The sequence below is a fragment of the Eubalaena glacialis genome, chromosome 4 (assembly GCF_028564815.1).
Source record: "Eubalaena glacialis isolate mEubGla1 chromosome 4, mEubGla1.1.hap2.+ XY, whole genome shotgun sequence".
Lineage (NCBI taxonomy): Eukaryota > Metazoa > Chordata > Mammalia > Artiodactyla > Balaenidae > Eubalaena > Eubalaena glacialis.
The window spans coordinates 33,007,731-33,024,448 of NC_083719.1; positions in this window are offsets into that span (position 1 = coordinate 33,007,731).

Genomic DNA, 16,718 nt, shown 5'->3' on the forward strand with positions numbered 1-16,718 from the left:
GTTCTGTAAAACATGCCATTGGTAATTTGATAGGGATTGCATTGAATGTGTTGATTACTTTGGGTAGTATAGTCATTTTCACAATATTGATTCTTCCAATCCAAGAACATGGTATATCTCTCCATCTGTTTGTATCATCTTTAATTTCTTTCATCAGTGTCTTATAGTTTTCTGCATACAGGTCTTTTGTCTCCTTAGGTAGGTTTATTCCTAGGTATTTTATTCTTTTTGTTGCAGTGGTAAAGGGGAGTGTTTCCTTAATTTCTCTTTCAGATTTTTCATCATTAGTGTATAGGAATGCAAGAGATTTCTGTGCATTAATTTTGTGTCCTGCAACTTTACCAAATTCATTGATTAGCTTTAGTAGTTTTCCGGTAGCATCTTTAGGATTCTCTGTGTATAATATCATGTCATCTGCAAACAGTGACAGTTTTACTTCTTCTTTTCCAATTTGTATTTCTTTTATTTCTTTTTCTTCTCTGACTGCCGTGGCAAAAATTCCAAAACTATGTTGAATAATAGTGGTGAGAGTGGTTATCCTTCTCTTGTTCCTGATCTTAGAGGAAATGCTTTCAGCTTTTCACCATTGAGAATGATGTTTGTTGTGGGTTTGTCATATATGGCCTTTATTATGTTGAAGTAGGTTCCCTCTATGCCCACGTTCTGGAGAGTTTTTATCATAAATGGGTGTTCAATTTTGTCAAAAGCTTTTTCTGCATCTATTGAGATGATCATATGGTTTTTATTCTTCAATTTGTTAATATGGGGTATCACATTGATTGATTTGCATATATTGAAGAATCCTTTCATCCCTGGGCTAAATCCCACTTGATCATGGTGTATGATCCTTTTAATGTGTTGTTGGATTCTGTTTGCTAGTATTTTGTTGAGGATTTTTGCATCTATATTTATCAGTGATATTGGTCTGTAATTTTCTTTTTTTGTCATATCTTTGTCTGGTTTTGGTATCAGGGTGATGGTGGCCTCATAGAATGAGTTTGGGAGTGTTCCTTCCTCTATAAAGTTTTGGAAGAGTTTGAGAAGGATGGGTGTTAGCTCTTCTCTAAATGTTTGATAGAATTCACCTGTGAAGCCATCTGGTCCTGGACTTTCGTTTGTTGGAAGATTTTTAATCACAGTTTCAATTTCATTACTTGTGATTTGTCTGTTCATATTTTCTATTTCTTCCTGCTTCAGTCTTGGAAGGTTATACCTTTCTAAGACTTTGTCCATTTCTTCCAGGTTCTGCATTTTATTGGCATAGAGTTGCTTGTAGTAGTCTCTTAGGATGCTTTGTATTTCTGCGGTGTCTGTTGTAACTTCTCCTTTTTCATTTCTTATTATTGATTTGAGTCCTCTCCCTCTTTTTCTTGATGAGTGGCTAATGGTTTATCAATTTTGTTTATCTTCTCAAAGAACCAGCTTTTAGTTTTTTTGATCTTTGCTATTGTTTTCTTTGTTTCTATTTCATTTAGTTCTGCTCTGATCTTTATGATTTCTTTCTTTCCACTAACTTTGGGTTTTGTTTGTTCATCTTTCTCTAGTTCCTTTAGGTGTAACGTTAGATTGTTTATTTGAGATTTTTCTTGTTTCTTGAGGTAGGCTTCTTTAGCTATAAACTTCCCTCTTAGAACTGCTTTTGCTGCATCCCATAGGTTTTGGATCATTGTGATTTCATTGCCATTTGTCTCTAGGTAGTCTTTGATTTCCTCTTTGATTTCTTCAGTGATCTCTTGGTTATTTAGTAACGTATTGTTTAGCCTCCATGTGTTTGTATTTTTTACGTTTTTTCCCCTGTAACTGATTTTTAATCTCATAGCATTGTGGTCTGAAAAGATGCTTGATATGATTTCAATTTTCTTAAATTTACTGAGGCTTGATTTGTGACCCAAGATGTGATCTATACTGGAGAATGCTCCATGCACACTTGAGAAGAAAACGTAATCTACTGTTTTTGGATGGAATGTCTTATAAACATCAATCAAATCTATCTGGTCTGTTGTGTCATTTAAATCTTGTGGTGTTTCCTTAGTAATATTCTGCTTGGATGATCAGTCCATTGGTGTAAGGGATGTGTTAAATTCCCCCACTATTATTGTGTTACTGTCAATTTCCTCTTTTAGAGCTGTTAGCAGTTGCCTTATGTATTGAGGTGCTCCTATGTTGGGAGCATGTATGTTTATAATTGTTAGATCTTCTTCTTGGATTGATCCCTTCATCAATACGTAGTGTCCTTCCTTGTCTCTTGTATCCTTCTTCATTTTAAAATCTATTTTATCTGGTATGAGTATTGCTACTACAGCTTTCTTTTGATTTCCATTTGCATGAAATATGTTTTTCCATCCCCTCACTTTCAGTCTGTATGTGTCCCTAGGTCTGAAGTGGGTCTCTTGTAGACAGCATATATATGGGTCTTGTTTTTGTATCCATTCAGCGAACCTGTGTCTTTAGGTTGGAGCATTTAATCCATTCACGTTTCAGGTAATTATCAATATGTATGTTCCTGTTACCATTTTCTTAATTGTTTTGGGTTTGTTTTTGTAGGTCCTTTTCTTCTCTTGTGTTTCCCACTTAGAGAAGTTCCTTTAGCATTTGTTGTAGAGCTGGTTTGGTAGTGCTGAATTCTCTTAGCTTTTGCTTGTCTGTAAAGCTTTTGATTTCTCCCTCGAATCTGAATGAGATCCTTGCCGGGTGGAGTAATGTTGGTTGTAGGTTCTTCCCCTTCATCACTTTAAATATGTCCTGCCACTCCCTTCTGGCTTGTAGACTTTCTGCTGAGAAATCAGCTGTTAACCTTATGGGAGTTCCCTTGTATGTTATTTGTCATTTTTCCCTTGCTGCTTTCAATAATTTTTCTTTGTCTTTAATTTTTACCAATTTGATTACTATGTGTGTCCGTGTGTTTCTCCTTGAGTTTATCCTGTATGGGACTCTCTGCACTTCCTGGACCTGGGTGGTTATTTCCTTTCCCATGTTAGGGAAGTTTTCTACTATAATCTCTTCAAATATTTTCTCAGGTCCTTTTTCTCTCTCTTCTCCCTCTGGGACCCCTATAATGCGAATGTTGTTACATTTAATGTTGTCCCAGAGGTCTCTTAGGCTGTCTTCATTTCTTTTCATTCTTTTTTCTTTATTCTGTTCCGCAGCAGTGAATTCCACCATTCTGCCTTCCAGGTCACTTATCCATTCTTCTGCCTCAGTTATTCTGCTATTGATTCCTTCTAGTGTAGTTTTCATTTCAGTTATTTTATTGTTCATCTCTGTTTGTTTGTTGTTTAATTCTTCTAGGTCTTTGTTAAACATTTCTTGCATCTTCTCGATCTTTGCCTCCATTCTTTTTCCGAGGTCCTGGATCATCTTCACTATCATTATTCTGAATTCTTTTTCTGGAAGTTTGCCTATCTCCACTTCATTTAATTGTTTTTCTGGGGTTTTATCTTGTTCCTTCATCTGGTACATTGCCCTCTGCCTTTTCATCTTGTCTATCTTTCTGTGATTGTGGTTTTTGTTCCACAGGCTGCAGGATTGTAGTTCTTCTTGCTTCTGCTGTCTTCCCTCTGGTGGATGAGGCTATCTAAGAGGCTTGAACAAGTTTCCTGATGGGAGGGACTGGTCACCACTGTATTCTTCTTGTTGGGCCACAGAACCATATCAAGTTATTTGATTCAATGTAGATACTGTGTCCTAGAGTATGTAGGCACCATCCTCAAAAAGAATTATATCTGAGATGATGCTTCAGCTGTGCCTTTGGGAAGTTGTTCCAGCATTCAGTGAGGCCAGCAGCTTCTGGATGGCATGATATGTGACATGATTAGTGGATGCTATGTCATGGACCTACTCCCCAGTATCCTTGACTGTAAAGTCAAGCTGCCTGGTCTGTTGTGATGGTATGTGGGATTCCACACTAGAGGGTCAAATCTTTTATAAGCTCTTGGGTAGTGCTGCTGGTTGCAACTGTATCAAGAAAGAAAAATCCATACCCAGAATATGTATCTATTTCTATCAAAACAAATAGCTGGCCTGTGAACTAGTGATTAATGATGCAGCTAATTGGTCTCCTTGAGGAATGATGCCATATTTTTTTGTATGTATGTATGTGTGTGTATGTGCATGTGTGTGTTCTTCATTTTAATTTAATTTTATTGTAATAAGAAACAACATAAAGTATATACTCTTAATGAATGTTAAGTGCACAATACATTACTGTTGACTATAGGTACAGGTCTCTATAGCTTCTTTAGCTTACTTAACTGAAACTTTATGCTCTTGATTAATAACTCCCCATTTCCCCTCCCCCAGCCCCTGGTGACCACCATTCCAGTCTTCGATTTTATGAATTTAACTATTTTAGGTTACACATATAAGTGGAATCATGCAATACTTGTTTTTCTGTGTTAGGCTTCTATCACTTAACAGAATATCCATGTTGTCACCTATTGTAACATTTCCTTCTTTTTAAAGACTGAATAGCATTCCATTGTGTGTTTATATCACATTTTCTTCATCCACTCATTTGTCAATGGACATTTAGATTGTTTCTACATCTTAGCTATTGTGAATATGGGAGTGCTAATACCTCTAAAGATACTGGTTTCAGTTCCTTTGGATATATACCCAAAGTAGTAAGATTGCTGGATCATATGGTAGCTCTATTTTTAACTCTTTGAGGAACCACTGTACTGTTTTCCATAGTGGCTACAGGAATGGTGCCATATTGGGGGTTCAATGTTTTTCCCTACTGAGAATGGTATTAGTTCTCCACTCTTATTGGCAGGTTGGAGGTTCAGTGATAGCACTCGTTATATCATCTTTGGTCCATCTTTGCCACCGTGACCATTTTTTTAATGTGCTTATCATGTCAGCACTGGAGTAGCTAATAATAGATGCTGGCTTATATCAGCTGCCAAATCATTTTGTGTACTTGGTGGTTTGGTGCCTCTTCTGTGATGGTTGATCTCTTGTGCATGTTAATATACGCTAGAAAAATCTTCATATTTAGTCTCCTCTGGTAGGTCTAGCCACATACTCTATTCTAATCTTTCTCTCCTCCAGGCCCTTGACTAGCTAGCTAAATCATTTTTTACTGCTCATGAGTCCTTTCCTTGGATGTGATTATTTTTCTGAGTTGGTACCTTTGCCAAGAGTAGGGAGTATAGTGTTATGAGCTTTCACTTGGCTTCTTCCATTGTGATACCTCTTGCTTCCCAGGCCAAGGCCTAAAAGTGGGGGTTCTTTCAACTTCCAAGTATGTCTGTGGCAATTATCAGTCAGGCCTAAAAAGGGAATCTGGGTGGCGCATTTCTGTGTCTATCACACATACAACATGTGATGCTCTGAATTCAGTGGATAGTGTGTTGATTTGAGAAATTGTATTTTGTCACACATTTATTATGGCTCTAATAAAGGAAATAAACTAAGTTTCTGATAATTCCATGTTGCAATTGATTTCTGGTTTTACTGCTTTCTTCTTTTTCTTCATCAATGGGATTGAAATGGTCTTTGTCACTCCTAGAGAAACTGTTTAGTCAGGAACCAGACCCTAAGTTATCAACAATAATTTTTTTTTAAAGAGCAGGCATGGCGCAATGGTTAAGAATCTGCCTGCCAATGCAGGGGACGCAAGTTCCATCCCTGCCCAGGAAGATCTCACATGCCACGGAGCAGCTAGGCCTGTGCACCACAACTACTGAGCCTGCTCTCTGGAGCCCATGAGCCACAACTACTGAGCCTGAGTGCTACAACTACTGAAGCCTGCATGCCTAGACCCCGTGCTCCACAACAAGAGAAGCCATGATAATGAGAAGCCCATACACCACAACGAAGAGTAGCCCCCGCTCGCTGCAACTAGAGAAAGCCCTTGTGCAGCAATGAAGACCCAACACAGCCAAAAATAAAAACAAATAAATAAATTCATTAAAAAAAATTCATTTAAAGAGCAGGCATAATCACATAGTCCTTCAGCTCTAAATATTTCAATAACTTCCTACTGTTTCCAGAATAATCAAATAGGCAATCATTGTAATAGATCAAATGAGAAAATTTCAATTTATGAACTAGTGCTAAATTTATGAAAGTTAAATGTATGAACTAATTTGTGTATTAGAAGAGAAATATTCAAAAACATTTTGGAAATGAATTATGCAGACTCTTATAACCAATGTTGTATGATACATGAGGGGGAGAGAAATTTGAGGGGGATGCTGAGATTTCTAGCTTGAGCTAAGTCAATGGTAACTCCATTCTCCATGAAAGAGAATAAAGCAGGTATAAAGGTTGTTTATGTTTAGATGTTAATCTCTTCCATTGGATGCTAATCTATTTGATAAATACACTAATTCATCTTTTTACTTCTTACAGTATTTAATATACTGCATGTAATATTAGTCTCAAAGCAGTACTTGATTTATGAGTGGATAAATGTGGACTACCAAAATCTTATCTACAGACCACAAATCTTCTGAGGTTGTTTGAGAAACCAGTCAGAGCAAAAAGGCTGTTTTAAAAAATCCTGACATTCAGATACACATGTAGGGAATCCATATTATATCACTGACACGAAGGCAAAAATGAGTATTTCTCCTTCTTTTAGAGTCCACATTGACCAGACTAGGACTTCTGTTTTCTTTCAAGACTATTCTTTTTTTTTTTTAACATCTTGACTGGAGTATAATTGCTTTACAACGTTGTGTTTGTTTCTGCTGTATAACAAAGTGAATCAGCTATATGTATACATATATCCCCATATTCTCTCCATCTTGCATCAAGACTATTCTTCATGTTGATATGAATGAGGAGGGAGCCCTGGGGTGGGAAAGGGAGACTTGTTCACCGGCCACATCAATTGTGCTAAAAAAAAATGTAAAAGTCTCATAGGATTGTGAGTTAAAATGCAACTTCAAGGTCTTTGTTCTTTAAACTTCAGCTGAGTATAACTACTTAGTCTGCCTCATGGGCAGGGTCAGTCTTTTCCACTTCATATTTGGGGTAGTGAAGCAAATGATAAAGGGAGGATGTAAAATTCTAGCTAGAAGTGGTGACAGGTCCAAGAGAGGTGATTTTGAAAACTAAAGTGGAAAGTAAAACAAAAACCTATTTGCCTTGTTTGGACTCCAAAGAGCATCCAAGGTCAAAGAAGATATCACATTAACAGGCTGTGAATAAAGCAACTGCTATCCTTGGAATATGTCCAGCTCAGAGCCCAGGTGGCCTGGCTCTTTGCTTGTGGGACTGACAAGATATCTGGCACTGAAAAGACATCATAGAGGAAGAACAAAACCCTGCCCTGGGCAATGGCATCACTGAAGAACACTAATTCACTTAGCCTGGGACGGCTAGGTCTTTTTGTTTGCACCAGCATATGGACAGTATTATTGGAGTAGCTGTTTTGCTCTACTGCATCTGTTGCTAATACAAATAGAACCTCTCTGGCTGCCTTATTTATACCTTCTGCTTGCATGACCAAGAGAATGATTTTCAGTCCTGTCGTGGCACATCTCATAGCAACACATGGCTGTTATTGTAAATAGGTTAGTTTAACTTACTGTCTCCCCCACATATGAGGAACAGTTTGCTGCCTATGCAAACAGAGCTATAGGCTTGGATGGAGATTCCAGAGGCTTAAGTGAACTGTAACAAAGGGAACTGGGGAACAATTGCCAAAGAGAGAAAAAATTACAGACAAGGCAGAATGGATCAAAGCAAAGGGAGGACAATTATACCAAAACACCTCCTTAAATGCCACAAATAAGTACATAAGAAATGGGGTAAACTGGTACAATGAACCTTACAAATGGGAAATAGATTATTATACCACTATGTTGTTGGTAACATTACTACAAAAATAGTAATAGCGACCAGCATTTTTGTTGCTGTTTTACAGTTTACAAAGCAGAGCAAATAAGAAACCAGTATGGCAGTCACTATGGAGAACAGTATGGAGGGTCCCTAAAAAACTAAAAAGAGAGTTACCATATGATCCATCAATCCCACTCCTGGGCAAATATCCAGAAAAGGCAAAAACTCTAATTCAAAAAGATACATGCACCTCAATGTTCACTGCAGCACTATTTACAATAACCAAGACATGGAAGTAACCTAAATGTCCATCGACAGATGAATGGATAAAGAAGATGTGGTATATATATATCTATCTATATATATACAATGGAATACTACTCAGCCATAAAGAAGAATGAAATAATGCCATTTGCAACAACATGGATGGACCTAGAGATTGCCATACTAAATGAAATAAGTCAGACAGACAAGACAAATATCATATGATATCACTTATATGTGGAATCTTAAAAAAATGATACAAATGAACTTATTTACAAAACAGAAATAGATTCACAGACATAGAAAACAAATTTACAATTACCAAAGGAGAAGGGGTGGGAGGGATAAATTAGGAGTTTGGGATTAACAGATATACACTACTATATATAAAATAGGTAAGCAACAAGGACTTACTATATAGCACAGGGAACTACATTTGATATCTTGATATAACTTACAATGGAAAAGAATCTGAAAAAGAATATATATAGCTGAATCACTTTGCTGTATACCTGAAACTAACACAACATTGTAAATCAACTGTACTAAAAAAAAGAAAACAGAAAACAGTACGAAAATATTATATTTTGAATTTATATATTAAAAATAAACTGTTCATTGAGGAATATCTAAATTCTCAAAGCTAGTTAAGGACTGAGTCAGCCCTGGGACCTAAAGCTTCCTTATACTTTGCCTGTTTTTTCCAGAGGCCCAATTCTAGCATTTAAAATAAAAGTCAAGCAAAATAAGCTAAAATATTAACAGTAAAATAGTCTCATCATCTCATTATGCCTGCACTGCTCATTCCTCTCTGTATTTTCATCACGAATATATAAAGATTGCATATGTCATGGCATGTACTTGTACGAAGACTCTCAAGCTCATTTCACCACTGGGTGCATGGGTCTGGGTAATATCAAGTCTCAGAACACATAGAAAAGATAATCAGTGTGTAATTGTAACATCTTGGAAGTTGAGGCACTTGTCTTCTCCATAAAGATCTACTAGATTTGGGGAAGAGGCAATGGTATCAAAAGTCATCTCCAGAGGGTGGAGCCAAGATGGCAGACTAGAAGGACACAGAATTTGTGTCTCCGCATAACTAGGGCACCTACCAGGCACTGGTGGGGGACCATGGACACCTAAGGGGATGGAAGGAACCCCCCCCCCATTGACTGGGTAAGACGTGGTGTGTGGAGGGAGTGAGGGGAGAGGAGAAGTGGAGGTGGGATGGGACTGGCACCGCTGAGGGGCGTCTGGGGGAGGGGAAGGGATCCCACACCCGAAGGGGGAAATCGGGGGACCATTGGGAGGGAAGAGGATCAGAAGGGAGCGTGGCCAGGTTTCCCCTGCCCATTTGGGCCCCCAGGAGCCTGCTGAGATCCCAGGCCTGATCTTCTGCCCACCTAGGCCCCCTCCAGCTGCGCAGGTCCTGAAGGAGTGGGAGGGAGGGAAGGGGGAGCAAAAATAAAGTCCAGACCTCCGGGATCGGCACTCCTGAGGGGTGGCTGGGGGAGGGGAGGAGCTCCTACACCCAGCGGGACCCATCCATGGTTAGGGGTCCAGCCAGGATGGGGGAGACCCTGGGGAAGATGTGGGGGGATGCGGAGGAACGGAAGGGAACGTGGCCAGTGCTTTCCCTGTCCACTTAGGCACTGGGAAGCCTGTTGGGCTCCTGGGTCTAATCCTCTGCCCTTGGAGCCTCCCTCCTGCTGTGCAGAGTCCAAGCCTGCCCCTACACCCCCACCCAGGGTCCCACCTCTACACTCGGAGACCCCCTCTGAGACCCCCTCCAACACGCTGGGCCTAAACCCCACCCACACACCCTCACTCAGGGCCCTACCTCCAAACTCCGGAACGCCACACTCCAGAGGCCCTCCTTTCCACATGCTGCCTCTCCCCTTCTGGGCAGGTCCTAAGCAGAGGCCCTGCCCCATGCTTGAACGTCGCCCCACTGAGGTTCCTTCCCCAGGACCTTTTCCGATCCTGAGCCTAGGCCCCACTCCACACTCAAACATCAACACCCCCACATGCCTAGGTTATGCCCCACCCTAAACCCTGCCACTGCCTAAGTTCCATCACCACCTAAACTCCCCCCATAAAGCCAAGGCTTTTTTTTTTTTCCTTTTCTTTTCTTTTTTCTTCTTTTAGATTGGGAGTCTATTTTACCTTGTTGATTCATTGCTGTTCATTCATTTATATTTTTATTTTTTCTAATAAATCTTTTATTTTTCTAATTTTATTTTACTCTTTATACTTTGCTATTATTCTCTCCTTTTGGCTTGTTCCCCCCACACCCCCTTTTTTTTTTTTTTCCTGTTGTGGTTTTATATTAACTTGTTGCAGTTGTTTCAATTATATTTTTATTTTTCATAATTTTTTTAATCTTTCTAATTTTATTTTGTTTTTTATTCTTTGACATTGTACTGCTCTTTCTTTTCTTTCTTTCTTTCTTTTGTTTTTTTTTGTTTTCCCGTGCCACACAGCTTGCGGGGTCTTGGTCCCCAGGCCAGAGGTCAGGCCCAAACTCCTGTGGTGGGAGCTCTGAGTCCAAACCACTGGACTAACAGAGAACCTAAGAACCCAGGGAATATTAATTGGAATGAGGCCTCCTGGAAGTCCTCATCTCAGCACCAAGACCCAGCTCTATCCAACTGCCTGCAAACTCCAGTGCTGGACGCCTCAATCCAAACAACCTGTAAGACAGGAATACAGCCCCACCCATCAAAAAAAAAAAAAAGAAACAACAAAAAATATGTTACAGACAAAGGAGCAAGGTAAAAACCCACAAGACCAAATAAATGAAGACAAAATTGGCAGCCTACCTGAAAAAGAATTGAGAGTAATGGTAGTAAAGATGATCCACAATCTTGGATCAGATGGAGAAAATACAAGAAACATTTAACAAGGATCTAGAAGAACTAAAGAGCAAACAAACAGCAATGAACAACACAATAACTGAAATTAAAAATACTCTAGAAGGAATCAATAGGAGAATAACTGAGGCAGAAGAACGGATAAGTAAGCTGGAATATAAAATGGTGGAAATAAATGCCAAGGAGCAGAATAAAGTAAAAAGAATGAAAAGAATTGAGGACAGTCTCAGAGACCTATGGGACAACATTAAACGCACCAACATTCGAATTATAGGGGTCCCAGAAGAAGAAGAGAAAAGAAAGGGTCTGAGAACATATTTGATGATATTATAGTTGAAAACTTCCATAACATGGGAAAGGAAACAGTCAATCAAGTCCAGGAAGCACAGAGAGTACCATACAGGATAAACCCAAAGAGGAACATGCAGAGACACATATTAATCAAACTATCAAAAATTAAATACAAAGAAAAAATATTAAAAGCAGCGAGGGAAAAACAACAAATAACATACAAGGGAATCCCCATAAGGTTAACAGCTGATCTTTCGCAGAAACTCTGCAAGGAAGAAGGGAGTGGCAGGACATATTTAAAGTGATGAAGAAAGGGAAAAACCTACAACCAAGATTACTCTACCCAGCAAGGATCTCATTCAGATTCAGTGGAGAAATTGAAACCATTACAGACAAGGAAAAGTTAAGAGAATTCAGCACCACCAAATGAGCTTCACAACAAATGCTAAAGGAACTTCTCTAGGCAGGAAACACAAGAGAAGGAAAAGACCAACAAAAACAAACCCAAAACAATAAAGAAAATGGTAATAGAAATATACATATCGATAATTACCTTAAATGCAAATGGATTAAATGCTCCAACCAAAAGACATACACTGTCTGAATGAATACAAAAACAAGACCCATATATATGCTGTCTACAAGAGACCCACTTCAGACCTAGGGACACATACAGACTGAAAGTGAGGGGATGGAAAAAGATATTCCATGAAAATGGAAATCAAAAGAAAACTGGAGTAGCAATTCTCATATCAAAAAAAAAATAGACTTTAAAATAAAGACTATTACAAGAGAAAAAGAAGGACACTACATAATGATCGAGGGATCAATCCAAGAAGAAGATAAAACAATTGTAAATATTTATGCACCCAACATAGGAGCACCTCAATACAAAAGGCAAATGCTAACATCCATAAAAGAGGAAATCGACAGTAACAAAATCATAGTAGGGGACTTTAACACCCCACTTTCACCAAAGGACAGATCATCCAGACAGAAAATTAAAAAGGAAACACAAGCTTTAAATGACACATTAAACAGGATGGACTTAATTGATATTTATAGGACATTCCATCCAAAAACATCAGAATACACTTTCTTCTCAAGTGCTCATGGAACATTCTCCACGATAGACCATATCTTGGGTCACAAATCGAGCCTTGGTAAATTTAAGAAAATTGAAATCACATTATGTATCTTTTCCGACCACAACGCTATGAGACTAGATAGCAAGTACAGGAAAAAAACTGTAAAAAATAAAAACACATGGAGGCTAAACAATATGCTATTAAATAACCAAGAGATCACTGAAGAAATCAAAGAGGAAATCAAAAAATACCTAGAAACAAATGACAATGAAAAAGTGAGACCCAAAACCTATGGGATGCAGCAAAAGGAGTTCTAAGAGGGAAGTTCATAGCAATACAATCCTACCTCAAGAAACAAGAAAAACCTCAAATAAACAACCTAACCTTACACCTAAAGCAATTAGAGAAAGAAGAACAAAAAACCCCACAATTAGCAGAAGAAATCATAATGATCAGATCAGAAATAAATGAAAAAGAAATGAAGAAAACAATAGCAAAGATCAATAAAACTAAAAGCTGGTTCTTTGAGAAGATAAACAAAATTGATGAACCTTTATCCAGACTCATCAAGAAAAAAAGGGAGAGGACTCAAACCAACAGAATTAGAAATGAAAAAGGAGAAGTAACAACTGACACAGCAGAAATACAAAGGATCATGAGAGATTAATACAAGCAACTATATGCCAATAAAATGGACAACTTGGAAGAAATGGACAAATTCTTAGAAAAGCACAAACTTCCAAGAATGAACCAGGAAGAAATAGAAAATATGAGCAGACCAATCACCAGCATTGAAATTGAGACTGTGATTAAAAATCTTCCAACAAACAAAAGCCCAGGACCAGATGGCTTCACAGGCGAATTCTATCAAACATTTACAGAAGAACTAACACCTATCCTTCTTAAACTCTTTCAAAATATAGCAGAGGAAGGAACACTCCCAAACTCATTCTATGAGGCTACCATCACCCTGATACCAAAACCAGACAAAGATGTCACAAAAAAAGAAAACTACAGGCCTATAACACTGATGAACATAGATGCAAAAATCCTCAACAAAATACTAGCAAACAGAATCCAACAGCACATTAAAAAGATCATACACCATGATCAAGTGGAATTTATCACAGGAATGCAAAGATTCTTCAATATACACAAATCAATCAATGTGATACACCATATTAACAAATTGAAGGATAAAAACCATATGATCATCTCAATAGATGCAGAAAAAGCTTTTGACAAAATTGAACACCCATTTATGATAAAAACTCTCCAGAAAGTAGGCATAGAGGGAACCTACCACAACATAATAAAGGCCATATATGACAAACCCACAGCCAACATCATTCTCAATGGTGAAAAACTGAAACCATTTCCTCTAAGATCAGGAGCAAGACAAGGCTGACCACTCTCACCACTATTATTCAACATGGTTTTGGAAGTTTTAGCCACAGCAATCAGAAAAGAAAAACAAATACAGGAATCCAGATCAGAAAAGAAGAGGTAAAACTGTCACTGTTTGCAGATGACATGATACTATACACAGAGAATCTTAAAGCTGCTACTAGAAAACTACTAGAGCTAATCAGTGAATTTGGAAGAGTAGCATGATACAAAATTAATGCACAGAAATCTCTTGCATTCCTATACACTAATGATGGAAAATCTCACAGAGAAATTAAGGAAACACTCTCAGTTACCATTGTGACAAAAAGAATAAAATACCTAGGAATAAACCTACCTAAGGAGATAAAAGACCTGTATGCAGAAAACTATAAGACACTGATGAAAGAAATTAAAGATGATACAAACAGATGGAGAGATATACCATGTTTTTGGATTGGAAGAATCAACTTTGTGAAAATGACTATACTACCCAAAGCAATCTACAGATTCAATGCAATCCCTTTCAAACTACCAATGGCAATTTTCACAGAAGTAGAACAAAAAATTTCACAATTTGTATGGAAACACAAAAGATCCCGAATAGCCAAAGCAATGTGGAGAAAGAAAAATGGAGCTGGAGGAATCAGGCTCCCTGACTTCAGACTATACTACAAAGCTACAGTAATCAAGACAGTATGGTACTGGCACAAAAACAGAAACATAGATCAATGGAACAGGATAGAAAGCCCAGAGATAAACCCACACACATTTGGTCACCTTATCTTTGAGAAAGGAGGCAAGAGTATACAATGGAGAAAAGACAGCCTCTTCAATAAGTGGTGCTCGAAAAACTGAACAGCTACATGTAAAAGAATGAAATTAGAATACTCCCTGACACCATACACAAAAATAAACTCAAAATGGATTAAATACCTAAATGTAGGGCTTCCCTGGTGGCGCAGTGGTTAAGAATCCACCTGCCAATGCAGGGGACACAGGTTCGAGCCCGGGTCTGGGAAGATCCCTCATGCCATGGAGCAACTAAGCCTACAGGTACTGAGCCTGTGCTCTAGAGCCTGCAAGCCACAACTACTGAGCCCACATGCCACAACTACTGAAGCCCACGTGTCTAGAGACCATGCTCTGCGACAAGTGAAGCCACCACAATGGGAAGCCTGCGCACCACAATGAAGAGTAGCCCCCCGCTCGCTGTAACTAGAGAAAGCCTGCGCAAAGAGACGAAGACCCAATGCAGCCAAAAATGAATAAATAAATAAATTATTTAATTTTAAAAAAGACCTAAATGTAAGGCCAGACCCTGTAAAACTCTTAGAGGAAAACATAGACAGAACACTCTATGACATAAATCACAGCGAGATACTTTTTGCCCCACCTCCTAGAGAAATGGGAATAAAAACAAAAATAAACAAATGGGACCTAATGAAACTTAAAAGCTTTTGCACAGCAAAGGAAACCATAAACAAGATGAAAAGAAAACCCTCAGAATGGGAGAAAATATTCGCAAATGAAACAACTGACAAAGGATTAATCTCCAAAATATACAAGCAGCTCATGCAGCTGAATATCAAAAAAACAAACAACCCAATCCCAAAATGGGCAGAAGACCTAAATAGACATTTCTCCAAAGAAGATATACAGATTGCCAACAAACACATGAAAGGATCCTCAACATCACTAATCATTAGAGAAATGCAAATCAAAACTACAATGAGGTATCATCTAACACTGGTCAGAATGGCCATCATCAAAAATCTAGAAACAATAAATGCTGGAGAGGGTGTGGAGAAAAGGGAACCCTCTTGCACTGTTGGTGGCAATGTAAATTGGTACAGCCACTATGGAGAACAGTATGGAGGTTCCTTAAAAAACTGAAAATAGAACTACCATATCACCCAGCAATCCCATTACTGGACATATACCCTGAGAAAACCATAATTGAAAAAGACACATGGACCACAATGTTCATTGCAGCTCTATTTACAATAGCCTGGATATGGAAGCAACCTAAGTGTCCATCAACAGATGAATGGATAAAGAAGATGTGGCACATATATACAGTGGAATGTTACTCCGCCATAAAAAGAAACGAAATTGAGTTATTTGTAAGGAGGTGGACGGACCTAGTAGAGCCTGTCATACAGAGTGAAGTAAGTCAGAAAGAGAAAAACAAATACCGTATGCTAACACATATATATGGAATCCAAAAACAAATATATGGTTCTGATGAGCCTAGGGGCAGGACAGAAATAAAGATGCAGACATAGAGAACAGACTTGAGGACACAGGGAGGGGGAAGGGTAAGCTGGGATGAAGTGAGAGAGTAGCATTGACATATATACACTACCAAATGTAAAATAGATAGCTAGTGGAAAGCAGCTGCATAGCACAGGGAGATCAGCTCGGTGCTTTGCGACCACCTAGAGGGGTGGGATAGGGAGGGTAGGAAGGAGACACAAGAGGGAGGGGATATGGGGATATACGTATGCATATAGCTGATTCACTTTGTTATACAGCAGAAACTAACATAACACTGTAAAGCCATTATACTCGAATAAAGATGTTAAAAAAAAAATTGATCTCCACCACCACTTGCTTGACTGTGAGTTGAATGGAAGAAGAAACAGTTTCTATGAAGCAAAATAATCAGAAAACACTAAGTTTTTAAAATCATGAGGCACAAAGTATCAAACAGGAAGGCATGGAAAAGAAAAGTCAGCAAGTCATTTAACTATCTCTCATGCTACTGCCTCATTATTCTGCCCTTATTTTCTTCATTTATTTCTCTTTTCACTCTGCCTTTTCCTCCCCTGCCTTCTTGAAATCCCTCTCTCACTTTCATTTGTTCTGTCATCTTTTCTTTTTGCTCCCATCTTCCATTTCCCTTCTCTATTTCTGGAAAGTTGAAAACAGGAGGGGCTTTGTGGTAAGATGACTATATGTGTTTGCTAACATCCATCTCTGGGATCTTAAGTGATTATTTTAAATTAATTATATT